The sequence below is a fragment of the Molothrus ater genome, chromosome 3 (assembly GCF_012460135.2).
Source record: "Molothrus ater isolate BHLD 08-10-18 breed brown headed cowbird chromosome 3, BPBGC_Mater_1.1, whole genome shotgun sequence".
Taxonomy (NCBI): domain Eukaryota; kingdom Metazoa; phylum Chordata; class Aves; order Passeriformes; family Icteridae; genus Molothrus; species Molothrus ater.
Genome location: NC_050480.2, coordinates 85,788,337 through 85,814,655, shown reverse-complemented (window position 1 = coordinate 85,814,655; position 26,319 = coordinate 85,788,337). Strand labels below are relative to the sequence as shown.

Here is a 26,319-nt window from a genome sequence, read left to right as displayed (position 1 = left end):
ACTTGTTTGGTTGTGTTTTTAAATTACATTTAGTTAGAATATGCTTCTGTGAGTACATTCTTTTTATCAGCAAAAATATGGAACTTCAGAAATTTTATATTAAAATCTTACATGTTTTGTAAAATAATTATAGAAAATGTATTCTGTCATTTATAAAACTTCAATTGCAGTCTTATTTCATTTAAATTATTTTTATAAAGTTGATTTCTTATTTACTTTATAACTTGAAACAAGTAACAAATGAACCGCGTTTTCTGACTAGTAAGTTTCAACCGTGAGTCAAAGGACTTAAATATGAAAGCAGTATAAAGAGTTCAACTCCTATAAATCTCCAAGAGATCAGCATTCTTTTATTGTTGCTATTTTCAGTTTTTGCATGTTGATACAATTTACAGGAAAGATATCCAACTGGCACAATCATTGCTTATTTTTCCTCTGTGTTACATACATCTTTGTGGGTAGCAGTATGACAGTAGCATATTATGACAGTGGCACATCAGTTGAGTTCTGACCTCCACAGCTCTCTGCCTTTTTTTTTTTTAGTTTTAAGTAGACAAATCTATAGCATATAGTGGATCTGCCTCTTTAGGTTCCTAGTGTGAATATGATAATAATGAATCAACCACTGAAACGTGAATCTAATAACAAAACTTTGTCTTCAGTAATTCTGATTTTTTTAATGGTTTTGTTTCTCTTTTAATAATGCAGAAAAAATGTGAGTAGATCATGAGAGTACAACACTAGCATTGCTAATTCCAAGTTTTATTGTTTTGTAACTCTGAATCAGTCATTTGAACTTCGGCTTAAGCAAGCCAAAGAGGAAGTCAGCAGCAGTAGTTAGTGCAGCTCACTAATGTTGATCAGGTGAAGTTCACTGCAAATTGTAGTCTGTGTGCTTTCTGCTGTCTGAAATACTGAGGAAAAAATCCTTTGACATTTAGATTTTAAGTGCAGGTATGCATTGATTTCATATCTTCCTAATGATATATTTATGTAAAAAATGCAAAGCTTTGCCCTACATCATAGAGGCAGCAAAGGTGCCATTGCAAGACTCCTCATAGTTATATATTGCCAGCAAAGGGATGTCAAATACATGGAGATTATTAGTAAATTTGCATGTTTCTAACTTCTTGGAATCACCAGCAGTATTTGATGATAAAATTTAACTTATAAGAAAACAGTGGCATTAAACATTTACCACATTTTAGTAATCTTTCATTAGGAGAAAAAATATTATAAATATTATGTTCGGTTAAGTTATCAACAAATTACACAGTCCCATATTTTGAAGCACAAGATGTATTCAAACATAGAAAACAGAACCATTTTTAGAAGAAATTTTAAGCTACTTGTATCTTCTTGTCTCTGAATTCTTGAAATGAAAGCAGCTTGATATGAAATATTTTTAGGGCTTTAAAGTAAATACTAGTATGAGGAGATTGTAGATATGTTCTCATATATTAAATATTAGAAAAGAAAAATAATAATGTCTAGTTCTACTTTTTTTTCTAATTTATAGATTTTAAAGTATTATTTGAATATATAGAATTTTCAGTAGAACACATGCCTTTGAAAATTACAGAAAATGTCATAGATGAACAGCAAAGATGCTTGTCTGAAACTTTAGTATATCAAATTCCTCATCATTTTATCTGTCTTTATTGGTACCTTATTTCTTGGAGCTGTAGAATGACTTGATTTAATGGTTTTATCAAGCAATAGTATTTACTCTCCACTACTTTTCAAACTGCTGCTCTTATTTAAGTGTGACCTGTCAACAGACCAAGTAGTTAAAGGGATTCAAAATGCATGTATTTCTGCTCTGAGTTATGTTCAGATGTAATTACTGGCAGATTGTTACTGAACCGCTGGGAAAAAACCCACCCAAAATTCATCTAAATAACAGTTTTAATTCCTTTTGAGCAACGATAAATTTTGGTAACTGGAAAATAATTTAGACAAACAAAGGCTTCATCTGGCCAAACAGGGGCTTTACAATGTCATGAAAACCCAGAGCCATATTTCATCCTCTTCTTTTCAGGGATAAAAGATTAGTGATTTCTGAGCTGTATTGATAGTCAGCTGCAGACATCTAATTTGATGACTGTACATAAGCAGTTTAGTGTGGCTAAGGCTGACAATGGGTAGGGCCCAGGGAGCTCTCAAACATCCTACAGATGATTTCACAGAATTACATCACAGAACTAACTAGTTTGGTAAAGAACTTTGAGTGCTTCAAGTCCAGCCTCTAACCTAACACCACCTCATCAACTGGACCATGGCACTGAGTACCATATCCAGTCTTTTCTTAAACGCCTCCAGGGACTGTGACTCTACCACCTCCCTGGGCAGCCATTTCAATGCACTCCTCCTGTGAAGATTTTTTTCCTAATGTCTAGCCTAAACCTTCCCTAGCATGGATTGAGTCCTCTTGTTGTGTCTCTGGCTGCCTGGGAGAAGAGACCAACCCCCACCTGACTACAGCCTCATTTCAGGCAGCTGCAGCTCTTGCAGCTACATTCTACAACATGAAATGTGATCTATGTGACTTTTCCAGCTTTTCTCGTCTGATGTCTCTAGAATTCAAAAGTGAATGAAAAAGAACTGAACCCATGTAAGCTCTACAATTTATATAGAGGTACACAAACAGAAGTGTTTTCAAAATATGCAATAGAAGGCATGTATCTGCATATCTGAAAGACTTATATCTATTAAACTTAGACACCATATATTGCTTGGAACACAAGAAACTAAAAGAGTATATGGGAGGGAATGAAGCACATTGCTATGGAATTCTGTGTAGGAATACACTGTGCTGTCTTTCTAGAGCTCTATATCAGTGACAATATATTTGAACAAAGCTTAGAATAAAAGAATTTCCTTACCACTTTGCATGGGACAGGGTTCTTGGCTGCTACCACTATCAGGGTTTGTTGTTTTGGTTTTTGGTTCTGTTTGGGTTCTATAGTTATGACAGAATCACTGTATCTAGATGTTCATCTAGTGTTCCTGATGCTATTCTAGTTTATGAAACACCAACATTAGTGACTTCTGGTGAACATTCTCGTTAGGAGGTAATATCTTTAATTAAGCTAACCACTAGTACGGGAAGCAGTGAATTAATTCCTTGTTTTGCTTTGCTTGTCTGTGAGGCTTTTGCTTTCCCCAGTGAAGTGTCTTAGTGTCAACCCAGGAGCTCTCTATGTGTTGCCCTTCCCATTCTCTCCCTGGCTGCACTAGTGGGAGTGAGTGAGTGGCTGCATGGGGCTTGACTGCTGGCTGGGGTTCAACCACAACACTTCTGAATCTGTGATGCTTAGTATTCAATCTGAATTATTAATTTTAGGTTCCAGACTTGGCTTTAGAAAGTGTCTTGTAGTTCTTCTATGAGAGACTTGACTATAGAGTATTTTTGTTGATTAAAAAGGAAAATGAAACTATTCTGCCATTGCTGACTATTTGCTCATCAGTTATCTGCATGATGATTCATTCCAACCCAGTATCCTATGATGCTGTACTTCATATGGGGGAATAGCATGTGAGTATAGCTGTTCCAGCTCTTATGGACTTCTTTAGTCTCAAGGATAGTGGAGGAACAGGAGACAGGATATCTAGGAAGTAAAATCTAAAAAAAAAAAAAAGTGCCCATTATCTATAAGTTTATTACTAAAATGCCTATAACTGCAATTTCTTTAAGGCTAGCAAGCCCTGATTAAATGCTTACTTTTTTCTAGCCACTTAAAACCTAATGAAAATTAAAACCCACCCACTACAGCTCCCAATGCATTGTGATAGGTGATATCTTGGAGGCATTCCCAGGAAGCAATTCTTGCATACTTCTGGTCAGAGAATGAAATACAAGAACTTGTCACATAAAGCAAGAGGAATGGAAGGGAGTGATTTTTGCCTGGAAGTTTCATGGTGTCTGCTATAGGACTAGGGCATTTTCCATTAGTAATGGAAAGTACATTCAAGGCACTTTGAGACTTGTCCCTGGGACAGAAAAAGGCAGAGTACAAATCAGTCTTGTCCACTGACTTCCCCTTGACTGTTAAATAAGGGTTGTCCAAATGGAAGTTAGATGGGTGTTTAGGATTCTTGTGCACAATTTTCAAAAAATGCTTAAGAAAAAAAAACCAACAAAAAAACAGAACTTGGAAAAGTTGATAAAGATCAAGTATTTAGTGATGGCCTGTTTGGTATTTCAGTTCACTGACTTGTATATCTTTGTTATTGTGCATGTATTGCAGTAATTATAGCAGTTGTGTATTAGGGGAAAAAGTAATTAATATAAGCAAGTAGAAGTTAGTTGTGCTTGTTACTAAGAATATATAGAATAGTTTCTTATAAGTCTCAAAAAATTGAAGAAAGAAGTTCTGTTAGGTTTTTCTTGAGCTTTCATATACAAATTACTTTGTAAGGTTCTCTCTCTTCTACTCAGAAAAAATATTCAACCAAGTACCTCATACTGTGCTACTGATGAAAATAATTTATGTAAATCATTAATTTTTTGGTTCATTTTGTCAACATTTTGAGTTCCTCAATGTGAGTGGATGTTTCTTAAACCCCACTGGCTTCTTCTCCAAATAAGGGGAAAAAATCAAAATCAAATAGACATTCAGGTAGGAAATAAAAATGCAGAGCAGCTCCTCAAAGTAAACTTTCTACTTTTATTCTGTGATGAAATAAAACATAGGTTTCTGCATATTTTTTTTGATTTTGTGAAATAATGATATGAAGTGAAGTCTTCCTGGTATGATTTTGTTTTTTAACTAACAGTAGCTATAAATGCAGACACCAGAGTATTTGTCTTTGAAGCCTCACTATTAAAACTTCAAAGATATTTCTAGTACAAAGAGCTGTACCTATGCACCCACCTGACTGTCTGTCGATATTGTTTTAGTGTGTAGTATTCATAAATAAAATGATGAATAATTTATCTCCATCTGTGCAGGCAGATTTTACCACTGTAATCCTCTGTAACTGTCAACTCTCTAAGATAATATTCATGCTGTAGAGCTACTCCAGTGAAATTTAACACAACTTTCTAGGTCTTTAAAGATAACATGCATAGTGAGACAATATTTTAAACAAGTACTCAGTAATGCTTAATTGCATTATCTGTCCAGAAAGATATTTGAAGACAGTATTACAAAATGCAGCTCCACTAAATGCATTTACACTTACATGTATCTTCAGCTGATGAAAGAACTTGCAAGTCAGTGACTTTGATTCCCTCACAAATTACAAATTTTTCATCCACCTGCCTCTTCTGGTACTACTAATTAAAGTTTTGATAGGTTGAGAGAGTTTTATGTATTTTCTTAATATTTAAGTTGAAATAGATACCATGGGAGAAACATTTTTTTAACCTTAATTGCTGCAAAAAAGCACATTTGTTTGTTTTTTAAATTGGGCAGTTTTAAAACACAAGAAAAGTCAGCAAGCCTTAAAACTTTCTCACATTCTTTAAGAAAAATAAAAAAGCTTATTAAATGATTCCCCATACTCAGTGCAACTGCGCTGTGAATGATAATACAAATTATCATTATTTGTATCATTATCATTTATTATCAATTAATTTCTTCAAAGAACTTCTGTGTCATCCTGGTTGATTTACAGGGAGTTTTTATATACTCTGGATTATACCTAAATGTCATCATGAACAGTCTTGTGAGGACCTGCACAATAACTGATTCTGTTTTCCCTGATCCATCCAAAGCAGATGCATGTTCAGAGGAGACACAAGGCCCTTTACTTTTTAAATTTTGTTTTGTAGAATCTTGCAGCAATCAGGAGGCAATATACTAATCCAGTCTATTCAGAAACTTCACAACTAAAGTCAAGGAATGTGGTTTTGCTAAGTGCAAATGTGTACTTACAACACTCGCATGCCTCTTTGGGACATACTTTGTGGGCGTTACTTTTTCTAAACATGCATTGTTACTTTAACAAAAGAAACATGTCAGCATGAGAAGTTAACATTGAATGGTAATCACAGTAGCTTATAAGTTTTGAATAAACTGATTTTTTGCAGTCTTCTGTATAATTCATGTATATGCCATTGGAAGTTCATGTTTTTTAACACTTATACTAAAATAATACTGGTTTTGCTCCCTAACTGCAGGATATCTTTTTTTTCTTTTTTTTTCTCCTGTGCCTCAAAGTACTGCAAAAGTCAAAACAGTATAATGCACAAGGCCCTATGAAGGAAATTCTGGAATAATAAAAAGGGACTTTGAGAATGACACATCAGACAAGGGCATTAATTTTTAATCAGTTCTTCTGATGTTCTAAATTTACCTGGTGTTTCCCCCAGACTTGTGATAGTCTCCAATGGAGTCTCACCACGACTACCAGGGATCTGGAACTCATGATAAATGAGGTGATGGTGGAAGAGAGCTTTCTTCAAGCTGGAGGAGATGGTCTGAAGAGTTGGGAAACGTTTGCCTTCAGCCTAATGTGAAGCTAGTGAAGGGAAAAGACACAACAGATTATTTGAGAGGAACATAGTGACAATATGAGAATGGAAATTCTGATTAGGTATAAGGAAAAAAAATCCTGATGGGAACAGGTTGCTCAGAAAGTCTCAGGAACCTCCATCCTTTGCTGAACAAGGCCTAGGGCATCACGACATAATTGGATCTACTTTGAGTTTGGGCTTGGACCAAATGATTTCCAGATCTTCCAATAGAAATCATTCTATGTTGCTAAATTTTCTTCTAATTATGACAAATAGCATTTAAATTTTGTTTCCATGATTTTTAATTTCATATTCCATTTAACTGCAAATGCCACCAGTATTTGTACTTTCTAATCACATTAGTTTACAAAGACCCCATAATCATCCTAGGAGCTTCTATGAAGTTCTCAAAGTTTGTGACTTTCCTATTCCTTCACTTGCCATTGCTCCTAGATAAGGGAACAGAAAGCAGCAGTGCTTCTTGCAGATGTATTTGTACAAGGCCCCATCTAAAACAGATAAAGTGCCAGAAAGGTTGCCTGGTCTTTATGTAAGAAAAAAGAGAATTATAGAGTATAAATATCTATGAAATGAAGTGCTGTTGGGAGACCATGGGACCTGTAGTGACATAGCAGAGATACAATGAACTTGTTTCTTTTTGAAATTACTTTTACTGCATTCTATTATTATAGAAAATCGCTAACAAGTTTACTTTTTCTTCTCTCTTATCAATCATGTTTCTGTAAGAATTTTTAAGATTTTAAAACCAGAAGCATACAATTGACATCTGTCTTAATATAAAGTATCAAGATAGGCCTTTTGAAAACATGAGGAAGTATCTTTTAATGGTATAGAAAAAAATCAGTTGTTTGTGCATGTAATTTACACATGTGACTGAACATCAGTGTAAGTACTATAAATTAATCCTTTTTGTATTCCTAGTAGCCTATGAATTTTATTTCTACTGCCTCATTTACAGATATCAGCTGCATAATTGACAGTGATAATTGAAGGGGAATTTTTGCCAGGCATGGGGTTTTCTCTGGAGCCTTGGAGTCAATGTTTATAGTTTTTACATAACCTTTGAAATGCATGAGGGTAATGTGATTTTATATTTTTGTCTTAGCAAGTGCTAGAGGAGCACTGAGTTGTAGTGCTACAGCCAGCAGATTATTCTGAGATGTTTTGAACAGCTGCTTTCAAAAAAAACCTTGGCTATGATAGTGTAGCCCTTCATCTTCTTGACTGTATAAGTTAGAAGTGCAAATGGAATGTGTCCTTGGATTACAGCTGTCAAAAATGTGTGTTTTGCTTTTACTAAAGTGCCCAGAAATAGATCTTTTGGCAGCTGCATTTCCAGATACAAGTTTACCGTAACGTTTACTATAATGTTTGTTCTTTTTCTGTGATATTTCCCATGCCATGTTCTGGTCCTTGAGTTGTTTGGATTTATTTGTGCTGCTTGTTCTACTAAACTGGAGCTACTTGAAAGAAAATATTCATGTGCTATCAAAGACTGTTTTCCTCTATTGTGAGAAAGTATATGCACCATTTTTACTTAGAAAGCTCCCACACATAGAAAAATAAAAAGTTGAGTTAAGTCCAGGCTGACATGTTTTGCTAGTCCTAGATGTTGCAGTTTGTTGCTGTGTGAGGCTATCTAAATGCAATGCCACTAGAGTTTGCAAGAGGTGCAAGGGATAGTGTTCAGGAAATATTATATCAAGCTTTTGTGCGTCCTAACTTAAACTGTAGTTAATGGGTTTTGGTAAATCAAACTCGCCCTCTTCTACCTCCTGGAGTTCATTGGCCTCAAGTTTTGTTCAAACATAGGCAGTTTTTTTCCTCTTTATTCTTTCTTTTTTCTTTTTCTTTTCTATTAAATGCAAGTAACTTCAACTGTATGGCAAATGCATCAAGTAACACAAAATAAAATAAATTAAATTAATTAATAAATAAATAAAAGCCCCATGGCATTTTTCACACACTTGTAGTACTGTAAAAGACTGCCTATGACACTGAGTTCAGTTTCTTGCAGGCTCACTAGATTACTTTAACTCCACTTGAAGTTATAACAGCTCGGAAAGGGAGGGACTAATATCGAATGTGTGTTTTTCATTTCAAAAAATTTTCTGAAATCCCCTTTACTCTCAGTGATTTTGTGTCTGTCTCCATAAATAGGTTTAAGATGATGTTTTCAAGATGATTCATCACTACTGATATGCAACTTGTGTACAATAGTGCACAACCACCCCCTGAACCTTATACTGTCATGATTTCATATGGATGATTTAATTTAGGTGTAGCAATATTGAGGATGCCACAATCCCAGCTCTTCTTAAGAAGTTTCTTGATGTTTTGGTTTGGTTTTTTTTTTCTGTAGGTAAATTATTGTTTACGTTGTCATGGTATCTGATTCCCAAGTAAACATTAGTGCACACATTTTCACAGAACTGTTGGAAAGCAGAAAAATATAACCACTGGAGAAATCACCTATTAGTTATAGAAAATAACTGTCCTATTTTATAAAAATAAAGAGAAATATGTAGAAAAAAGGAAATAGTGGAGATCACACAGAAGTCTGTGTCAAAACAAGAGCAAATTTTATAAGTCCTAATAGCCATCCTGGTTTATCCTTAAGATCTGCCTGTAGTGTAATTAATTATAGAAGCAATGCTACAAACCTCAGGTCCAAGAAATCTTCCATCTCTTGGCCAGGATTCCATGTGGCTCAGTGTAGAATGGATTTGATGATTATGAATGCATAGGGGTTGCCACAGAAATGGATTTGGGTGGCTCATCAGCCTACATCATATTATTTTTAATGTCAGAAGAATATTAAGGTATAACTATAAAAGTAATTCTTTTTCTGCTACTCAAATATTCTTCCAAAAATATTCTGAGTTTTAGAGATACAAATAGACTGAAAAAAAAAAGAATGTGATTAAAGAGACATCCCTTTATGTTCAAAATTGTCTCTGTTTCAAGACATTAGTAAACTTTCAGGAATTAATTCAGCTCATATGCTAGGATTAATTTCTAGGGCATTTTGCTTATCCAAGTGTATCATTTTCATTCTAGAGGATCTTGATTTGGAGTTAAGTATATGTGTATATGTATATGTGTACCTGTTTTGTCCTTGGATGTTCCATTCAGATTTAAATTTCAATTGAGAAGCTCAATGTTTACTATTAATATTGAACACTATCTCCAAAGAATTAATGATTAACCTCTCTTCAGAAATCCTAATATTTTTCTGGTGTGGATATTCAACATTTTCTTTGTTTATCTAGTACAAAAAGTAGAATAAATGACATAATTTTAACTTATATAACGTATTTTTCTGTTGAATATTAAATATGTGGCTGGATTGCATGGCAGATTGGAAGCTTAAGTCAATAAATTCATTAGAAATCTAAAATTCTCTTTCAAATCAATATGCACTGACAGTTTTAGATAGAACTTGAGAAGAGCTATGGCAATATAAGCAGTATAATAGTTTGTTACTAACTCTTCATAGAAGCTAGATGGGAGAACAAGCAATTTTGTACTTTGTTTGAAAGATCTTTAAGACTTTGATATTTTAAGAATACTTTTGAGAGAATTATGAATCCTAAATCCATGTCTATCCCTATGTGTAGTAGGCATGCCTATCCTAGATCTGGAATTTAAGGCAAGAGGTGCTTGCATTCCATGACAACAGCTTTGAGTAAGTAGCAGGTAACATTCCAAGTCTTCATTTGGGCAAATAGTTTATAACTTTTTACACAGTCATGAAAATACAGGAAAACCACATCTATTTTGTGTTAAGTCAAATTTTATATTCCTGGGCAGACAAGGCAGGTTTGAGAATCTTTGAAATTGTCCCTTTTATCCTTCTTCCTTTTTCCAATTCGTGTGATACGAAATGGCATGGATGATTTCAGCACTGATTTTTTAAAAATAAAAATGGTAATATATGGTAATTGCTATAACTCTTCAGATGGTTTTACAGTGCAGATAACTCTTCAGACTAAAGTCTGACATGGCTTTCCATTTCACTGGAGCACACCTATTCATAACACAGAAGTCTGTTGGTCCTTTGAAATTGAAGTCTGAGCCAGCATTTGCAGAGTTAATGCCCTTCACAATGTCAAGGAAAATTTTGTCTGATGTTTGTGGCTACTTCCCAGTGGCCCACCTTTTCTGCTGAATTTATTCACCATCTAGTCCATCTATTACTCTTTATTACCAGTCTGTGCAGGCACCACAGCACTATGCTCAGGAAAGCTACTATTTTCTTCCCTTTTCTACAACTATATTTGAAAATTGCCAGGTTACTTATGCGTCTTCTTGATCTGTGCCACAAAGGAGGCTGCTGAACAGCAGGGAAGTGAGCAGGAGCAGCAACCAATTACTGCTCTCTGAGGCAGCTCTGGCTTTCAAAGTGATCTAGTGGCCTGATTCCATAAGCACTTTCCAGGCCAGCTGAAGGTGGAGTGGAGAGGGAAGTCCATTAGATACAGTCCATTAAATATAATTAAGCAATGTATTTGTTTTCTGAATTTTTCTGCCTTCTTTGTTACTTTATGCTTCCTCATGCTGTGATGTGCAAGTGATCATTGTTAAGGCAATAAACATTTACTCAATAATTCTTTTACTCATTATTATTTATTCATTTTTTTTACTCACTCTAAATATCAGATTTTATGGCTTATATTAAAAAAAAAAAATCCCACTGCCTAAAGTCAGGTGGATAACTGCAGTCTGTACCTGGAACTATTTTTAATGCTTCCAGACTTCTTGTTTGGAGCTTTGTTTAAAGAAAATGTTGTAGAGAAAATAGAAAAGCTGCAGGCCTACTATGCAAATTAGAAAGGAGAATTTAGCAGTTTAATTATCTCATAGTTAGAAAGTTAGATTGTAAATAAGTGGCTTCAGAATGTTTAGTTTGTTGCTTTTAATATCTTTTAGTAAAATACGCCACTCAAACTGCCAGAAAGAACTGCCACCCAAATTTTAATATTTATTAAAGGACTAATTTATTCAATTTCTCATTAAGTTTAAAGAACTCTCTGTGTACTCATGATTTATAAAAATTCTCTCTTGGATCTACTTTTATGTATGAGCACAATTCATTTTCTTTTGTAAGCATTTAGGTTTGGCTCTCAGTATTTCGGAAGAATTATTGGCCTTTCACTCACCTTCTCTGTTTGATACACGTTCTGGTTAGAAACACACAAACAGAATCTTTCATTAAATATATTTATGTAAAAATAATAAGAAAAGTCTCCTGAATTCATTAATTTATTCTGGAGAGCCTGTTTTCAGCTTCTCTAATGTAGTTGAAACTTGAAATATTTTAATGAAATCTTTAATATTACCCATCAGTTAACTATCAGAGTTCTTTTCACATTGTTTTTTCCAATTTTGTGTAGAATATTTTTTGTTGGGGTTTGTTAATTTGTAGTAGTTTTTAAAAAAATTTCGAAAGTCAGATTGTTGTCATACAAAGTCCATCCACCACTTTCTTCTACACCGGGCCTCTCCAACATCTCTTGGAGGTCAATGACTTTGTTTGAATTGTTCATGTCTGTGTAATTAACATTGAAACTGTTGTCTGCAAAAGTTGTTCATTAGGTGAGACACCTTAGAAAAGTAACACAGTAACAAAAGAAAAGCAAAAAAATCATAGAAATAAATAAATTTTCACTGTTCATTTCTAGAAACACAATTTTAGAATTCCTTAATGAAAAAACTGACATAAAAAGTAGTAAAAATCAAAATATATTGAAAGAAATAAAGTCTCTCAGTGAACTATTTATTATAGAGTGAAAACTCACCCAGAGGAATTGAGGTAACCCCTCTGAAGTACTCTCATTTAGAAATAATTTGGTCATTAGTAGAATTCTTGTCAAAGAAATAGTTCCTGAATACTTCATTTTTTAGAAAAGCTTAACTTTTGTCTGTATTATAACACCATCTAAGTCCAGATACATATGTTTGGAATTATTTTAGTTTCCTTTCTGTTTCCCTGGCAAAAGTCACAGATTTATTTCTGACTTTGTTCTGATAGGACATAAGGTCATTACAGAAAACTAGACCATGATACACGTCGTTCATTTGAAGTTTTAGGGGGTTTTTGTGTTTATTTTTTTTTAATCTCAGGTGCAGGCAATTTGGTTGGTTACTTTTGTGTTTTGTTAAAGTACACTCAAAACAATTGGTATTATTTTCCTTTTAATTTTTTCATCATTTTGCTGGTCCCCTCAGTAAAGTCAGTATTTTTTTTCCATTTACTAAGATATAAAAAACTTTCATTAAAAGAAAACTAAAAGTGGGCGAAAGGGGAGCTCCAGTGTGGACACACTTGACAATAAGAGGCAGTGATAGAACAGTAATTACCAGTGAGCTGACATTTCTTATTTTTCTAATAAAGACAAACAGAGGTATCACAAGGATATTTGCTTTATCCCCTAATTAAAAATGCTAGCAGTAATGTTCTAATGAGTGCAAAAGTGGTGACATTTTGATTTTTTCATTATGTCCATATATATGGTTTTTTTTAGTAGTAGAACAAGAAAATACAGAAATGCAGATATTTTTAAATGTATTCAACTTCAGTTTTTAAGGTCCATCTGAAAAAGTTATAAATGTTCTTATTAGTAAGTCCAGAGTAAATCTTTTTTCTCCAATGGGACTGGAGAATGCAAGACTATGAAAATCAGAAGTCATGTGTGAGCTAGAGATCATGCATTCACACAGGCTGAACTTTAAGTAGTAAGCAGGGAAGTCTAAACTAAAACTAATTGTTGGGTGATAGTTACTGGTGTAGAAAACTTTGGGAAATGAAACAGGAAGGAAAATACAAGCAGCACTTTTAGGTTTACCTGATCATTAATTTCATGGGATGTAAAATACATACTTTTCGCTATGTTTAAAGTTTCAGTGCAGGGTCTATTAGAACATGCTGCCAATACAGAATCTACTAGAGCATATGTTGTTACTGGAGGAGTACATTTTTGAATGACTTATGAAAATTAAGGCTGATGTTTGACATAAATTGCTGAATCTTTTAGGACTGGCTTCTCCTTTTGGAAGTTATGTGAAATGTGTTCATATTAGCTTTAGACGGACCACTCTCTTAATTGTTTTCATCTGTAGGTTTCAACTAATTGAATTGGAAATGCTTACATTTAGTTGGAACCTTAGACAGTCTTAAATTTATTTTCTGAATTCATCAGCTTCACATTAAATACTTCTTTGGGTATCTGGAGAGAAATGCAAAAAATCTATGTGCACTTGCTTCAGAACAATTCAAACGGTTTGTTTCCCCTTTTTGTCCCCATAACCACATAGTATTTTTAATTTTTTTAGAGCTGTGGAGTCAGTAACATGTCCACCAAAAAACCTCTTAATGGAGAACATATGTAAAAACTGAATGCTTATTAATCAAAGCATAAATTTAGAAAGAAAAAATTCAGGATGCAATGAGTGATTTTGTGAAGAGGCTTCTAGCATGAGGTTTCTACCTGTTTACCAAGCACTCTGTAAATCTTACCTTGAATCAGAACTAATTGCCTTGTTTTAAACTAATTGCCTTGTTTTAAATTTTATGGAGGTGGGAAATTTTTTAATTGCACTATATCATTGAAGATCATTAATGTATGACATATTATTTGGTCTTGATGTGTTTTCAACACTGGAACTCCCAAAAATATTAGTATTCTTGGAAATAACCTGGATAGTGTTTAGTTAATATGACTGGTGAAACATATGAGCAGACTACTGTTGCTGTATTTCACTTTTAAGCTTTTCCCGTGGCTGTCATCCATTAGCCTCTTTGGTTTCCAGGCAATCCTGATTCGCTCTTTCCCAAATGAAATCTTGGTACAGTTTGTTCCATTCTGGTCCATTGCATCTCAACAGTATTCACAATCTCATGACAACCTCTTATTTACCTTGATATTCAAGTATAACATTATCTCAGTGTTAATGGTAATGATGGGCAATTGAGAAACTCAGTTTAGTTCACTTGAAATTAATACTGTTTTCTACTAGTCATACTATGTTATGATTGCTTCATCACCAATTTCAGAAACAATCCTAGAATTCTATATATAAAGTGGAATCCCTTTTTTGTATAGATGACGCTCCTCATTCAGGCTGTTTTGTAGGGCTGCAGATGCTAATGGTGGATCAGTGAATAATTTCTAACATGCTGTTTTTTCACAACCGTTTCAGACTTCTGGCTCTGTGGCACTACTCAGCATCTCATGATTTCTCATGAGATGTCTCATCTTGACACGAGATAGTCCTCAACACACACACACCACACACAAATATTGTTTTTCCCCTGTGGAAAATAATGTTAGGGGAAACTACTATATTTTTTCTTTTTTTTTTTTTTTTTTTTTGCGAGAACAGGATCACTTGATATCTTATACTTTCCTCTAATTTTTATAGATAGTTAAGACTTTAGTAATTAGCAAACAGCAATTTCCCATAGCATCAGCCTGCTTGGTTTGTCCCATTCTCTTATTCATGACTTACGACACTTCTGAAATTAGAGAACATTTTTAAAGCTAAATTAAAATGAGTAAACAAATATTTTCAAAAGAAAATAGATAGTCAACATATTAGGTGGTATAAATATTTAAAAATGTACTATTTACGACACATTAGTGTTGATCCTTTGTTACGTTCTTCAAGGGAAAAAAATGTACTTTAGAATTTTATCGCAACCTATAAAACTGGTTTACATATTTGCACAGAAGCAATGGAGTACCACAATAACATCAAAGTATATGTTATTTCCTAGTTCTTGCATCCTTTCTGTTTTTAAGAATTTATAATAATGTGGCTACCAATCGCTCAGTCCATCATTTGCTTTTTAATTTGCAAAATGTCAGCCTGAGTTTTCAGTGGAAGCTGGTATTGCATCTAGAGTCAAACTAGGCAGACTCATAATGAAGCTGAAATGAGCAGAACTGTAACTGTGTGAATGAGTTGATTTAATAAGGTTAACATCTGTCACTTCCAACAAGTTTAGCATTAAGACCCTACATATCAAGATGCCTTTGCCAGGCTCAAGATTAGTTGTTAGTGAGAAATACCAACAGAAAATGTCAATGTCTTTGGCATCTGTTTCAAGTGGAAAAAAGTTCCCAAATGGTGTTATTTGTCTTTACTGGTGACATAATGGATTTTACAGGAAGGAGTAATATTTCCAGGATACTTCAGCAACTGATGCCTAAGAATCAGAGAACTTCCAACATCAAAAGTTCAGGCCAAGCTGGCTTGCAGGTCCCTTAGCAGAGGGTGTGAATACCAGAATAGTACTGTTTCCTTAAGGCCTCTGTGTGGCCACAGGATTAAATGTGTTTTAACACAAGTATTTAATTTTTTTCTTTCCTGTTCTCTTTATGTATGTTCAAACTTGTCTTATGCAAACCCTGGAGAATTTATGATCCTCAGTTGGTTTGATCTCTCCTGGCTCTACTTAATTTCTCTCTTGAAATAAGAAAGGTAGAAGACTGGAAAGAAGTCATGCAAGACAGGTTCCATAGCAAGCATTAAGTGTTCACTGTCTATTTTGTATTTTCTTTTTTGTCAGATGTTGATAATATTTTCCTTTTTGTCTTCACTCACAAAATTCCAGTGACTGTACCTCAGATGACAGTTTTTACATAAGAGGTACAACAATGCATCTTCAGACATTGCTTTTATTTTAATACTATTCACGATATAACAAAAGTTTTAGCAAAAAATTTACATTTCCTGCAGCTTGATGACGGAAATCCTCTAATAAATGCAAAAGTCATTCCTTTTAATGTCTAATCTAAGATTACTTAGATTTCAACTTATATGACTTAGGCAGTTTCCTAAATGTCCTGCCCAACCATGGATGATGTTGTAGCTCAGACTCTTCATATTGAGTGTTTTTTCCCCCCATTTTTGCCAAATCTGTCCTTGAGGCTGGACAAAGAATTCTCCACATGGAGGCTTAGTTCTAATTGTTGCAATGTCCACATCTTTTTGGCTGGCTTTTTGAGATCTGCTGGTTCATATATTCAGTAGTATGTGAGTGTGAGCTGGCTGAGCTGAAGGGATAATGACATGATAATCTAATGAGAACCTCTTCCCTGTTGCTAAGCAATATGATAGGAACTTCCCTTGCTAAATATAATCTACACAAGTAATTAGGGAGAGATTCATGGCTGAGGCAGTTCAGTAGACAGTGTTTTCCTAGACATTCCTGTGACTCACAAGTGCTAATTGTAAGTCCTATAAGTGTGCTGACTAACTTTTCATACATTCATACCTCACTTTGGTGGGAAGTTTAAATACAGAGGAAAAAAAAAACAAAATAAAATCATGCCCACTGAAATCTTCAGCCAAAGTGATGCATTTCTAGTGTAGATTAATTTCCAAGATAAATTACTTCATTATTTATTTTTACAGCTGCATTTTAATATAAAACAGATATCTACTCTCTAAAAACTTAAATATGCGAATGCTGGAAACCTTCCTACTTTCTGCAAATTCAGTGGCATATGAAACTAACAAAAAGAAATTTTTTCCTCCACAAAAAAGCTGTTTTATTTCAGTTTATAATCTGCTCATTGTAGAAACAGTTCAGAGAGCATGTGAACAAAATGCTTTGAATTAAAATAAAAAGGAAAACACCAAAAAGATTAAAAATGAAAAAATAAAGAAGTGTGTTGATTTAAGGACTAAGTTTCCTGGGCATAAAAGCAAATTATCACTCATTACCACAGAATTTTATACATAAATATCCTTTGTAATTTGTAGGAGAAAAACCCATTTTTTAGTATATCTTACTGCAACATGTGGGTACTCACTGGGTATTATAAATATAGTGAGGAATAAAAAGGAGTAAATATTATCTGTCAAACTCCATATGTGCCTCATGGTACTATTGAATTAACTTTTAAAGTTTTATCTCTGTGAAAAACATGCCTTAGAAAGGCATATGCCTTTGGATTCTTTTAGCAGTGTTTTCTACAGCTTTTGGATATTTCATAAATCATATTTATGTTCACAAATCAATTTTTGTTATCCTATATTCTATCCAATCATTTATCATGTTAGATGTGTTAGTTGAACCTATCTAGGTTTGGAGTTCCCAGGATTATCATTTCATAAACTGAGTATGGGAATGGTATCTAGACTGACTGGATTCATTTGCTTCTCCAAAATACATGAAAGATCCTTAACTATTCTTTTCAAAGGCTTTTTATACAGATATTGCATGGCTCACCTGATATACTTGAGGTAGATTGCTTTCCAGCACTTTTTACATCATTCTCTATACTTCACAGGAGAGCGTGTATGTGTGAATCTGTCTAAAATATATATAGCTCTGTTTAAATTTTTATGGGGTTGCAATGGGATTCATTTTCAAACTGACATGTTTTTGACTTGCTTGGGTTTTTTTCTCCCCTTTTCCAGGCTTTTCTCTATTATTTTCCTCAGAAATGGGTTAAAAACAATACAGTCCTTTGTATTTCACATCCTGATAAAATATTTGTTTAAAGAAGCTGCATATTGAAAGAACAATCTATTTACAAACCAAAGCCACTGTACGTTCTTCGTTCTTTGGGCTGATTTTATCACACAGAGCTGCTATGAAAATCTCTCTGTTATTTAACTGTAGAACTGAAATTAGCATCTAACTGTTTAATGATATAATATAGCCTTAGTAGCACTGTTGCTGGGTCAGCTTTGAGTTAGTTGGAATTGGAACTGCATAAGAACAAAAGAGAAATTGTTACTGCAATATACCACAAGACATCATCAACTCTATGATTTTTTTTTTTTTCATTTCTGGTGAACACTGCATTTTATGGCCTGGAAAATGCACTTCAAGCTTTCATAGCATGAAAAATGATTTATCAGAAATTCAGGCAGAGAGGGACCGACACTGCTGTTATAATATTACATGCTGCTATGATCAAATGAGAAATTACTAGAATTAGACTCACTTGATGCCTTAGACTACTGTTATTTTTGTGTTAAATGCAAAGAAGCTACCTTGGCCTTAGGAAGTCCCTCACCCTCAAATTGCTGCCTGTGTGGCATCTGCTTTTTACAACTGACAGATAGAGTACTTGCCTACATGAGTTCCTCAGGTTATTGCTGGTGCTGAGCTAGTGGAACTGTTCAGGAATAAGCACTTTCTGCTGATAGTGGTCCCAATATTTATGGAACACAATTGAAAAAATAGCATTTAGTATGCTGTGATAAATTGCAAATTGAAGAATTTAACATGCTAAATTTCAGAATGGAAGTTAAAAAAATTATATGATGCTTAATTGATAATTTTGGTATCAGTCCTCACACAACTACTGCTTTCAATGGATATTTCATTATAGTTAAACTGGTGTCAACATTAGGTGATTAAACAAACTGAAAACTAATCCATGTTCAAATCATTGAAGGTGAGTTAGAACAAAGATTATAATAGATAAATAACAGGAGGGGTTAACAAAGAGATGAAAGAAGATTAACAATAAATGAATAGCATTCAGTGGGTAGTAAATAAATCATTGTGATTAACTGTGGAAATTACTTTGAACAAACAGATTGGAAAAATGCACCATAAGTAGACTGCATATAGGAGGAATGGTATTGTATATAATTTTGGATTATATTATGACAATATAAAAAAAGACTTGAATTGGTGGAGCAATCATTATCTCATATTGATTGACTGCAGCTGACCATGTAAATTGTCTCTTATATAAGTAGAGAGATTTAAATGAAGGCTGCAAATGTTATTTTGGTGTTTGTTAATAGCTTTCAATGATTTTTAATTTTGCTGATAATGTGGCCATTAAAAACCTTTTCTACTGGTGTTCATATATTACATGAAGTACAGGAAAGACTAAGGTAGCAACAGTGGTACTAGAATAAGTTAAGCAAATTTATTTGAACTCTGATATTCCTGCTCATTTTCTGTCTCACAAGAGAAGGCAGAAGCATCTGCTTCTGTACATCTTAGTGCTTCCCTATATAGCCTAGGTCAATGGAATGTGTGAATAAATACATAAATAAATCAAACACAAAGTCCTAAATGCAGCCTCTTAGCTGCCACTAAGGATTTCCTCACCAACTGGACACATTCCCTCAGTGTTGCACTGGCAGTACAAGGTGAGACACTTTGGTTCTTCAGCATATGGAACATGCTGGAATGCAAAAAGGTGCAAAAGGATGAGGCATAGCTGAAGATATGACATTGACAGAAATAGGCAGTATTAACTTTTGGGAATGCATTTTACATCATGGTTTTTTGCCATCCTTAGGCTGTTGTAAATTTCGGGGGGGGTCTCTGAGGTGAGTTTGCATTTTGGCACCCAGCTGGAAGGGCAGATGATAAAGTGAATTCATCCACTGTATGAAAATTTTACTATTGATAAATGTTGATTCTAGATATAATATCTGTCTTTATAGGAAAAGAGTATTTGAGACCATATTGATTAAATAGAAAAAATTTCCTGACTTTTTCTATAGAACTATTTTTCTTAAATTGTGATACTTTCTGTAAACACAAAAGCATACTAATTTTTTTCATCAAACACCACCAATTGGTACATTTTCATAGGAGTATTAGTGTTCCGAGACTAAGCATCCTGATATCCAGGATGCTTTATGTTATACTCTATTTTTTTCATTTTTAAAAATTTATCCTTTATTTTATACTATGCCAGTCTATGAAATAAAAACTAATATTCTTGGGGATTTTTTTAATGTATCACCTAGCAAAAATGGCCAGTGAAAAAGAAAAATGAATTGATGCTGCATGAACAGCATCACCCTTTGTAATATTTCTACAAGGTAATATCAAATAATATTAATGAGTCCTGGCCATGCACCTTCAGGGTAAAATCTTTTACCTTCTTTAATAATGCAGATGACAAAAAGGTCAAATACATGTTATTAACACATAATATAAGACGTAAATTTAAATTTTTTATTTCATTGGAAAATTTTTTACCCTTAGAGCTGTGCGTGCTCCTAAGCTCCTCATCCTCAACAACTAAAAACCTTAATATAATTTAAGTTTTAAAAAAGTTTCTGCTTACTCACTGTTAATATTGCCACATAATTTATATCCTTTATAATGTGCTTTTTGTTGGATGCTATTTTCTCCTGTAGCTTCTATCCTATGAATGACAACCTTGCAGTGAAAAAAAGTGGTTTGAATTATTCTTGGGTTTAAATAGTTGAAACACTTTTAATAGTTACAATACGTTTTGTCTATAAAAAGAGGACCCAACATTGTTTTATATTTTTTTTCCCTAGAGTCCTCATTTATTTGAAAAACACCCAAACGCCACATCTCTGTCTTAAAGGTACTACAGTTATAACTAAAGTGCTTAAAACAAATTCTATTGTATTGCTTCCCCATATATGTCTGATAATCTAAATTTGTAAATCTTTTCTACGTATTTAATATTCCTGGAATCACAATCTGCTCCCATGATATGCTTGAACAAAAGCTACACCTGTGAAGATATTTAAATTAAAATAAAATTTTAAGGTATTTTAAGATATCCTTTCATAGCTTGTATTTAGCTAACTGCATACATAAAAGTGTGCTCTGGGGGTAAGTAGTGTGCTAACAGAACATTACCTGATTTGGTTTCATATTCCTAGGGGTTTAGGGAAAAAAGGCAAAATGCCCATGTATATAATGAAACCGAAACAGAGGATCTGACAAATCGCTTAATTAGCAATATTGAGCTGTTTTCCTACTAACCATAATTGGAGTATATTAAAATAATTTGTCTTTCTCCATATCAAAAGCAGAAAACTAATGTATTTGGAATATCCTACGAATCTCAGTTGCAGGCTACAATAATACTACTAAAAACCTACTATGTTTGGGTGACTCAGTGTGGAAGAAGCCATAGCTTATTCAAATCATTCTAACAGTTTGTTAATTTTTTCATGGCTAAAGTTTTGATACCATTCATGTCATTGCTGCCAGGGTAAAATCAGAATCACAGCAGTGGTAGAAGTTCTGCTACTTCTAGAGAATAAAAGGATGTTTCAGAGATTTGGGAAATTACAGCTAAAAGGAACAAAATATTAATGTTGAAAAAAATCCAAGTCTTAACTCGTGCTGCAAAAGTGTACAGATAGAACTTTATATAAAAATGTCAAACTATCAGGAGCTAGGGTATTGATGAACAGATACCAACAGAGAAAAGCTTCATGCCAAATATTTGGATTTTGCATCCCTATGCACAGATTCATTCAACATACAGAAATATTCAGTTTAGAAATAATAGGAGGGTGAATACTGAATGAGTTCAAAGCATAATCACTTTTTCCTTCCTAATTGATATTCACTTTTATACCTCTTTCAGTTATCTGATGAGTGCTAACATGAATCAGAATACATAAAGAGCAAATGTTAGCAGTATCATTATATGATATCATCTCTGTCTCAGAAATTTGTTTCAAGATGTGTATTTTTATTTATGTAAAGTCTTTTTTTTTGTTTTAGTAGAGTGGTTATTTGCATACTAATTACCCTATTTCTTTATCATGCAGTGTAGTGATTTGATGTTTTGGTATTTGTGCAATCCTTTCCATCATTTCTGATCAGAGCAGTTGTATAGGTGTGTGACCAAATATTTTTTTTACATCAAATATAGTATAAAGGACATATATAGGAGAGAAATTCTTGGGACAATCATATTTTAGTTTCCTGTGTGTTTTGCTGGTGTTCTGTTGTTTGTTTTTCTTTGTTTGTTTGGTTTTTTTTCCTGAAATCTTAATTATACCAGTTTCCAGTTCTGCCTTTTGTTTGGCACTGACATACTGGTACTGCTACGAGTAGGCTGAGCAATAAATCCATTAAAAACCCTGTTTAATTGAACTTTCTTATACTGGCTTTTGTTTGTAATTCCTTTGCTTGTATTTATAATTATTAGTTTATAATTGCAATCAATTAGGGTAGGATGTTTGTACACTTGTTTTATTTTCAGTCAGTAGAGATTGTTGTACGGATTAAGACAGTAATTCCCAAGAGGTGGCATACAAAACAGAATTAAAAAGCATCTCTGAGATTCAGCATTTTCTTATTGTGCAGTCTGGGGACTTTACCGAGAGACCAACAAATTTAACAGGCTGTGAGACAGAAGAAGGAGGAAAGGAGAAAAGGAAAAGGCTTGCTCTGCTTTAGGAAGAGGCATGATGAAAGATATCTGTAGATTTTAGATGAAAGGGGTAGAAAAGCATACTGTGTGAAATGAATAAAGTGCAAAATATTACTTAGTTATTATTTTAGAGGGAACCGAATACCAAATGATAAATGAAACCGGAACTATTTGCATGACACACTTATTATTTGAGAACAGCAGCCTGAATCCTGTGATTACTTTTAATAATTCGAACCTGAGAAAACTTATTCTATGATAAAATAAATAAGAAATACGTAGGCACTTAATGCCACCTCAAAGATTCTGACAAAATTAGAACTGGTTTTTAGATGTTGATGGCAATATGGAGGGGTTTTATCGCTGTAAGTTTTACTCTTCCTTCTTACAGCAGGCAGTATGAAACTTAAACAAGATGAAAACAACTTTTCTTCCTCCCATACACCAAACACCCTATCACAGAAACTGGGTCCTACAGGGTAGTGACAAAATCACTGCAATGGATTTCATACAGCCATAGTATTCCTATCAGGATGATTGCCTTTCCTTTTCTTGATGAAATTGCACAGATTAATATAGTCACAGATCAAAACTACAAGGGTTCCAGAGAGGCTGAAATCCTTCCTGTCAGTTTCCAGGGAAATCCTGTGGTGGTCCTCAACTGTTTGCTTGAGTCGTAACTGTCTTGTTGTTCTAGAGCAACAATGTAGTTTGATTTACAATGGAAAAACTTTTGGGGGTTTCGTTTTGATTGCTTGGTTGATTGATTGGTTTTGCTTAGTTTTGGTTTTTTTTTGTGTTTTGTTTCTCTGTTGGGGATTCTTTGGTTTTGGTTTTTTTTTTTTTTTGGTTGTTTATATTCTGCTGTGGTTTTTTGTTGTTTTTTTTGGGTTTCTTGGTGGTTTTTGTTGTTGTTTATTTGTGGGTTTTATTTTGATTTTTTGGTTTCTTGTTTTCTTTTTTTTTTTTTACTTTGATATCTGTTAACTCTGAATATTCGTTGTTCTTTTTCTCTCTTTGGTCTTTGCTTCTTCACACACTTCAAAACTGATCACCATTTTTCTAGCATTCTAGGTCATGTGTGTGCAACAGAGAGCATGTGGTTTTCCAGAGGGATCTTTCTGTGCCATAATGACTATGACATATCATAGTGAGATGACAGAGGTGTTACAGATGGATTGGTGATCTTTATGAAGACTGCCTTGGGGGACTTCGTTTATTTCAGATATGGTTATATTTCTTGTGAGACAAGTAGAGCTGCCTTTGATGATTTCTCAGTATTGATTAAAGATTGTTTTTTCAAGTGCTTCTATTTCCTTCAGCCTCTGATCAGAAGCTTATGTGCAAGCAGGCCAGAACAGGTTTAGTATGCTTATCACCATATTCTGTTTTTCTGTCTCCTGAAAGGCTTACTTTTTCCTTTAATTTTAATATTTTCATGCTGAAGGCCACTTCTCCTTAGTTTTGCTTTTTTATGTATTCTTCAGCAATAGAAATAATATCTGTTACCCAAGCGTGTACTTGTTTGTGTCCATCTGGTCACAGAAAGCAGCCTGATATACAGCCACTCTTACTGTCTTCTTTGTACTTTCAGATTCCTGATTTCATAAAGAATGGGTTTACTTTACAACATTCAGAGTTTAAGAGTAAAAAGTCAAAATTCTCCAATACCTAGCCATTGTATATTTCCTCACATGTGTCTTGAAATGTGTTTTGAAAATAGAATTTTCTCATGACTGCACTAGAACTCTTACAGTACCAAATATTAGAAAGTTTTTTGTGTAAAAAAAAGGGGGCTTTTTACATGGAATATAGATTGTAAAATAAAGAATTGAGGTTTCTTTTCCTATCTTTGCATATTTTAACCTGGAACTTATCCAGAATTCAAGTGGTTAATAATGCAGACTGTATATGGTAGGACTGTGTGAAATGCTTCCTGTATCAGTTTATAAAAATTATAAATTTAATTTTCTCTGCTAAAATAAATAACATATATATTTCTGTCAAACAATTATATAATTATTATGTTTTTCGTATCAGCCAAAGTTGTCAGGGAGTAATATGAAGAAAGTCATCAAGTCTTTAAGTTTATAAAATGTGTACCCCTGCTTGTGAGATTTATTTGTACACACTGACCGACAGATTGCATCCTTATTTCACAGTAATTCACATTAATTCCAACTCTCACTGAGTTGGAGGAAGTTCAAATCCCTCAAGCACTTTGTCTCCCAGGAGGTGTACTGATTCCTGCAGCTGGTCAGCTCTGGCAGTCTGGAGAGGCAGAAGGTAGGCTGAGTCCCCAAGGAAGTCATTCTGTCTCTCAAGGAATTTGCAAGTGGACTCACAATGTAGAAAAAAGCATTACAGCCAGCTCTTGATTCAGTTATCGCAGGCTTCCTGTGCAGCCTTGGGCAAGTCATTCAGCTTCTGTCTGCTTCAATAGATGTTCTGTAGTACATGGAGTGTCTAAGCCTTTCTCATGTACTTTTGGTTATTATTGGTATATTTTGAGATGAGAGTTTGCTGTGTATTAAGGTGAGTTTCCCTTTGGGAAGCTGGATAGGCAGGCATATAATCTACCCAAAAGTAACCTTAAAATATTACTTCACAATCTTTCACTAAGATACTAAGATTCACTAAGATTACAGCAACATACTGACTCTCTGGTCCACACTGCCTTTTAATACATTCTGATCTATCTCTACATGTCAAGAGTTGGTTTAAAGAAGGTCAAAGAGAGTTCGGGAAAGAAGGAAAGAAGACCACTTTTGCCGCATCACGCTAAAAGTTCTGATGAAATCCTTTGTTTAAAATGTCAGAATTTTAATTTGTAGAAATGGGATTTTTAAAGCTTGATAACAAAAAAAAAATTACTGATAATTTGCCACATATGAATAATTTCACAGTAATCAGGGTGATCATTTTTATTATGAAATTAATTCATTCTTGATAGGTAAGTCATCCTGCCATCTGACTTCTCCATCTCCAGCCTTTCTTAAGTCCACCCTTACAGCATCTCTATGTCTCTACCCCTCAGTGGCCACCTGTCAGCCCTGGCCATGGCATAAGGTTTGTCAGTTGGAGATTTGGTTCAGGGAAGGTAGAGAAGTTCCCCATTTGAGAACTTTTCCCTTACACCTTAGGAAGCGCATCAGGTAGAAAGAAATTTTCACTTTTTAATTCAGTCATTCCATTTGCTAACTGCAGTGTCATAATTTCCACTTACAGTCACTGTCACAAAGTCAGATGAAAAAATTGTCACTTCAGTTCCTGATTTCCAAATGTTTGTTAGATACAAGTTCTCTTGCATACAAGGGTGCCAACAAAATGAAATAATATAGCCAAAATCAATAAGGATATCTAAAATATAGTGACCTGCAAGTCTGCAGATTTTCCGTCTTGGCACTCACTAATTTTTTTACCTCAGAATACTCTGTTACTTATTCTCTTCCTCCAAAGGATGAAGGTAGTTTTGTTTTCTCTGTCCTACATGCTGCCAGCTGTCTGAGGTTTTACTCTATAAATGGGTGTAATGGATTTGGCTGGGATGGATTTGATTTTCTCCATAGCAACTCAGATAGTGCTGGTTTAGATTTGGAGCTAAAACAGTATTGGTAATATGAGTGTTTTAGTTCTTGCCTAACAGTGTGCAGGATGTCAAGACCATCTCTTTTTCTCACTCTG

The 26,319-nt window shown here is 34.1% G+C and overlaps 1 protein-coding gene across 1 annotated transcript in view; it reads left to right on the top strand.

Annotated features, from left to right (window-relative positions):
• Positions 1 to 26,319, top strand: part of CSMD1 (CUB and Sushi multiple domains 1) — a 1,073,317-nt gene that overhangs the window by 572,924 nt on the left and 474,074 nt on the right.